The sequence below is a fragment of the Denticeps clupeoides genome, chromosome 5 (assembly GCF_900700375.1).
Source record: "Denticeps clupeoides chromosome 5, fDenClu1.1, whole genome shotgun sequence".
NCBI classification, from domain to species: domain Eukaryota; kingdom Metazoa; phylum Chordata; class Actinopteri; order Clupeiformes; family Denticipitidae; genus Denticeps; species Denticeps clupeoides.
The window spans coordinates 12,219,630-12,225,904 of NC_041711.1; the positions used below are offsets into that span (position 1 = coordinate 12,219,630).

General features: G+C 43.2%; 1 long non-coding RNA gene across 1 annotated transcript; it reads left to right on the plus strand.

Annotated features, from left to right (window-relative positions):
* Window positions 1–3,763: 3,763 nt before the first annotated feature.
* LOC114790955 (uncharacterized) lies at window positions 3,764–5,515 on the plus strand. The gene is made up of 3 exons (XR_003749884.1): window positions 3,764–3,897; window positions 4,574–4,793; window positions 5,461–5,515. It is a non-coding gene; the product is annotated as an uncharacterized LOC114790955 (long non-coding RNA).
* The last annotated feature ends 760 nt before the right edge of the window (window positions 5,516–6,275 follow it).

Sequence of the window (6,275 nt, forward strand, 5' to 3'; positions counted from 1 at the left end):
AGAGTGTGAAGAACATAATATATTGAACAAACGGCGCAAATTAAAGAATGATTGCCTGCCTGGTATAAAACCTGTTTGGTCCAAGTCAATTATTTTAGGTATCACTGAATCCAGGCGGCAGGACAGGACCTTTGAAAGAATTTTATAATCACATGGAAGGAGATTTATTGGCCGGTATGCACCACATTTACGTGGGTCCTTATCTTTTTTTAGTAAAACCACTATGACTGCCTGGGTCATTGTACAGGGCAGTTTCCTTTGGGAGAGAATTTCCTCGAAAACTTTATTTAAAAGAGGGGTCAGCTTGGCTGAAAAAACTTTATAAAACTCAATTGGGAATCCATCTGGGCCAGGAGATTTACCATTTTGCATGGAATTTATAGCTTGTGTTATATCTTCGCAAGATATTCCAAGGTCTAAACGTGACCGGTCTTCACAGGTAATCTTAGGAATTTCTAACTGATCAAGAAATGTATGTATTTCAGATGGACTGACATGGACCTGAGAAGTGTATAGTTTTCAATAATATTCCTTGAATTGTTCATTTATGGCTGTTGGCTGGTTTGATACAGTGCCATGCGTCGTATGGATCTCAGATATTGTGTGGCTAGCCTGAATTTGCTTAAGCTGATGAGATAATAACCTGCCGAATTTATCACTGTGTTCATAATATGTGCATCTAGTCTTCAAAAGCAGCCTTTATTTCTCAGCAATAGAAAGATTGTTAAATTCTGCTTGCAAAAGCAGCCTGTCCTTGTACAACTCTGGATTAGAGGAACCAACACATTTTTTGTCTATTTCCAGAATTTTTTTGGACAGGTCTACTAGCTGGCGATTATGCATTTTCCTCACATGGGCTGTATATGAAATTATTTGTCCCCTAAGAAATGCTCTAAGAGCCTCCCTAAGGACATACCAGGCGTGAGGTTAACATCAAGAAAAAGGTCAATTTGCTTTGAAATATGGTCTCGAAATGATTTATGAGAAAGCAATAATGGGTCGAGGCGCCACATTTGACGAGTTGCGATGTTGCTAGGAAAGCACATATCGAGTTGCACAGGGGAGTGATCCGAGATCACGATAGGGTGGTATTGACTATTTGTGACGCAAGAGAGAAACCTACTATCAATCAAAAAAATGTCTATTCTTGAGTATGAATGATGGACAGGTGAGAAAAATGAATATTGCTGGGAGGTGGGGTTAGTATACCTCCGGGGGTCAAACAATTTGTAGGATTCCATAAATGACAAAACAGCTGATGCAGGCTTGGACACAATCTTGGACAGTGTGGGATTCGATCTGTCTAGATTTGGCTGCAGGACCAGGTTGAAGTCACCCCCCAGAATTAAGTGATATGTGTCTAGGTGTGGGAGCTTAGCAAAAAAGGTGCAAAAGAACTGTGGGTCATCCCAGTTGGCGCCGTAGACATTTGCTAAAACTACATTAAGTCCACACAGCTTCCCTATAACTATGACAAACCTGCCTTTGGTATCTGATATTACAGACTCATTTACAAACGGAACCCCCTTTCTTATCAATATCGCTGCGCCTCTTGATCTGTCCCCAAATTCAGAGTGGAAGATGTGATCTACCCAGCCTCTCTTTAATTTTGAGTGTTCATTAACTCGAAGATGAGTCTCCTGTAGAAATATAATCTCAGGGGCCAGGGCTTTCAGATGGGAAAAAATTCTGCAACGTTTTATAGGGTGGTGCCACCCTTTAATATTCCATCTTACAAAACGCAGTTTTGCCCTGACCTGTTAAAACCAGCCATATCGTAGATAGCCTAAGCAGTCCCACACACTGAGAAGGAGAAGGGGAGGGAGAAAAAGAAAGTAAATAAATAAAAAAATTATGATAAAAAAAAAGGGGACCGCATCAACACTCCTAGTGAGCAATAAACATAGCACAACAGTGCTCAGGGTGAACTAGCACGCTCTAATAAGCACCGCCGAGCAGTAACAGCAAAATAAAAAAAAATTATGCCAATTATGGTAACGTCATCAATAACAATAAAGAGTCAGTAAGCAGTAATAACTGAGCACACCAATAAATCAACTGAAATTGAACATGTACTGAAACTGTGATATTTTAACCAGAATTTTGTCAATCATGAATCAGACCAGTTTTATAGAAAATACCTAAATAGGGAATACTGTATTTCCTATATGTATAAGATAAATACCTTACAGGATCAGCTGAATTACTTATTCAAAACAGGCGAAAAGAAAAGTCATTCACCACCTGGATGTCCCTCAAAACGTCGAGAGATGAAGGCTCGGGCCTCCTCTGGAGAGGTAAAAGTTTTCTCTGTATTCAGATGGGTGATTCTGAGTCGAGCAGGATACAGGATGCCGAACTTCACCCCCTCCATCCCGCGGAGCTGCCTTCTGATGTCATTAAATGCAGCCCGAGCCTCAGCTACTTTAGCCGTGAAGTCTGGGAAGACCGAGATGGACATGTCGTTTATCTTTATACGATGCTTCTCTTTGGCAAGACGCAGGATATTTTCACAGTCCTGGTAGTAGTGGAAGCGGGCCACGATGACGTGGGGGGGATTCCCCTGCCTGGGCCCCGGAAGAAAAGATCGGTGCGCCCTGTCCAGCAGTGGCGCTTCTTTCAACTCAAAAGCCTGCTGAAGTAGTGACGAGACAAAAGTTGTGGAGCAGATCTGAGCCTCAGGAACTCCTATTATTCTGACGTTGTTCCTCCGCGTCGTCGCACTTATTCTGCAACATTTCAGTCAGTGTTGTAAGGCGACCTACTTCTTTCTGCAGATGTGTAATATCGTCAGTGCATGTCGAGAGGCTTTCTTCCACGTTGTTCACTTTAACGCTGAGTCCAGACAGCTCCGTAGTAACAGTCTCCCTGTATTCCTTCAGCTCGGACCGGACCGCTCTTATGTCCGATTTAATAGAAGCCAGCTCACTCTCCAACACCGCCCGGACCTCGGTTTTTAAGGCATCGACCAGATCCACTCGCAGCGCGGACAGAAGTTCAGCTTTAAAAGATTTGACGTTAATTGCTAACGCGGCTGCGCCCGTTCCAGAATCTTCCGTGCGGCCCTGAACAGGCGAGCCCGAGGTCAGAGGTGGCACCGCAGGCCTCGTAGTCTGAAGAGTAGTTTGCTTTCCTCTGGTCGATTTACCAGCCATTTTTCCGGGTTATATGTGTGTAGATGTGTGCAGCCTTTTTTTTTTTTTTTTTTGCTTTTATATCGGTCTTGTTGGTCCCCTAATACTGAATCTGAAGTCTCTATCTGAAATTGAGCCTTGGTGCAGAATAACTACTTTGATCCAGTCCCACAATGAGATTTCCCCAGGATGTGCCGTTTCCGTGTCTGTATCTTTAAGGAAGCGGCCCCGTATTCAGAAGGTTGTCGGTTCAAATCGCGATCCGCGAAGGTGCCACTGAGGTGCCACTGAGCAAAGCACCATCCCCACACACTGCTCCCCGGGTGCCTGTCATGGCTGCCCACTGCTCACTCAGGGTGATGGTTAAAAGCAGTGGGTAACACACTCACCTATGAACCAGAAGACACAGGTTCAAACTCCTCTTGCTACCATTGTGTCCCTGAGCAAGACGCTTATCCCTGAGTTATCTCCAGGGTCACTGTCCCTGTAAATACTGATTGTAAGTTGCTCTGGATAAGAGTGACTGATAAATGCTGTTAATGTAATGTAATGTAATGTAATGAATTTGTGCTCAACGATCACTTCACTTTCACTTCAAATTTTCGTATGCTCTGTGTATCTGTGACTTCAGGATAAGACCGAGGTTGATGAGCGAGTGGGAAAAGATGACCAAGGTGGCAAGGAGTTGTGTCTGGGCTACAGAGAACTGCAGAGGGAGTGTAGAGTGAGACACGCATGGGCCAGAACCATTCATACACAGTGGGTACGGAAATTTTTCACTCTTTGTTATATTGCAGTCATTTGCTAAAATGATTTAAATACATTTTTTCCTCATTAATGTACATACAGCACCGAATATTGACAGAAAAATACTGATATTTTTGCAGATTTATAAACAATGAAAAACTGAAATATCACATGGTCCTAAGTATTCAGTATTTAGTAGAAGCGTCTTTTTGATCTAATACAGCCATGAGTCTTTTTGGGAAAGAGCAAAACAAGGTTTTCAAACCTGGATTTAGGGATCCTCTGCCATTCCTTCTTGCAGATCCTCTCCAGTTCTGGCAGGTTGGATGGTAAACTCTGGTGGACAGCTAATTTTAAGTCTCTCCAGAGATTCTCAATTGGGTTTAAGTCAGGGCTCTGGCTGGATTATTCAACAGGCACAGAGTTGTTGTGAAGCCACCCTTTCGTAATTTTAGCTGTGTGCTCAGGGTCATTGTCTTGTTAGAATGCTGCCACCACCATGCTACACTGTTGGGACTGGATTGGACAGTGCTTGGTTTTCTCCACACATACCTCTTAGATTTAAGGCCAAAATGTAGAAGCTTCTGTCAGGCCACTCTGCCATAAAGTCCCGACTTGACTTTCTACAACTTTCTTCCATCTCCTGACTGCATCTTTGGGTTCTTCTTTACCTCTCTCACCAACGCTCCCAGTGCCAGAAGGGACGCCCACCCAGCCTGGAGAGGTGGCCATTTCTGCATCAGGTGACCTCATCTCACCAGCAAAGACAGGTTTCACAGAAAGCGGGTGGACATCCTGAAAGGAAGCATTCTGGCCAAGAACCTCCTGAAGAACCGCATGGTCCATGTTCTTTGTGAGGCCACGACAGCTGCTTGCCCACTATCAAGGCCACCCTGTCAGCAGCATTCATTGGTACATGTATCCCAGTCACATACCTAGATTAAATTTGCCTGTGACACCCAGTTTTTACTTCCTTTTTTTTCTTTTCAAGTGTCCTTCCATCTTATACAGACATAATGCATTTAAACCTGAATGAAAACGCACACCTAAATATTAAACTTGAACTTGTGTTTGCATCACACATATCCCAGAGTAGACCGATGCAGCAGTGACGTCTATGCCATATTCTCTCTTGACACTGTCCAGATGTCCTGACATTTATGAGTTCAACATATTGGATTTATGAGAATCTAGGATTTGCTCAGGGTTACTGTAATCTGCTATAAAAAAAAACACACAAATGTTTTGTGATTAACATTTAAAGTTGAGAATGTAGAAATCCAGACGTTCCAGTCATAACTTCACATACAGTACAGGCCAAACGTTTGGACACCTTCTCATTCAATATGTTTTCTTCATGACCATTTACATTGGTAGATTCTCACTGAAGGCATCAAAACTATGAATGAACACATGTGGAGTTATGTACTTAACAAAAAAGGCACCTAATACTGAAATAAGACGTCCACATTCTTTTGTGTTATTTTAATGCTTTAGTAATATTAAATATGAATGGAGGATGAATGCCTCTGGAAAGATAAATGAAAAAAAAACCTTATGCCTCTTTTTCTATTTGTAGCTGTGGCACCTAATACCCCCACAACTCATCTCCTTACCTCATCTCCTGCCCGGCTCCTCGCTGCAGCGCACACCTCAGCCTGCACATCACCATGGTAACCAGATGCTTGCTACTCTTTTCCACCGGGTTCTGGTGCGTGCCGCTGCCTGCTACTGAACACTTTCACGTACCTGCCAGTTTTTTTGCACACAACTTTGGGTTTTCCTGTGCATCCAGGAACCCTGCACCTTCCCTTCTTGTCAAACATTATTGGCTAGTGGACATTAGTCATGTGGACATTTTGGTTTGGAATGGGTGACGTGGTGCTGTCTGAAGTGCACAAGAACACCAGTAAGACTGTTGATCATGTCGTGGCCAATCAGTAAATGTTCATTAAGGCAGGTACCTTTGTGTTTGGCGGAGCAGTCAAAGACCACACGTAACCTGTCAGGTTTCTTTGGATGATAGATGGCGTGGTGTGGTATGTACCATGTCTTGCCAGGGAGTCCGATATCATCAGTCTCTTCTGCATCACCTCTTTCGATGATGTCATTCATGTATTTCATGTAATCCTCCTTGTATTTTTCGTCTTTCATGAGTTTGCGTTTGAACTGGTTTGGTCTGTTTTCAGCAAGTTTGTGGCTTTTCTCTAAATGGCAATGGTATCTCCAAATGTCCCTTTTCCATCTGTGTTATGCCTTGCTCAAGCTTTTGGAGGAATGTTAAATCCTCCTGTGATACAGTCTATTCGTTCCTGTCCGTCTCTTTGAAATCTCTTTCCAGAGCAAGTATTGCATCTGTTGGAGTGGAGTGAGGGATTTCTTTAACTGTGACTC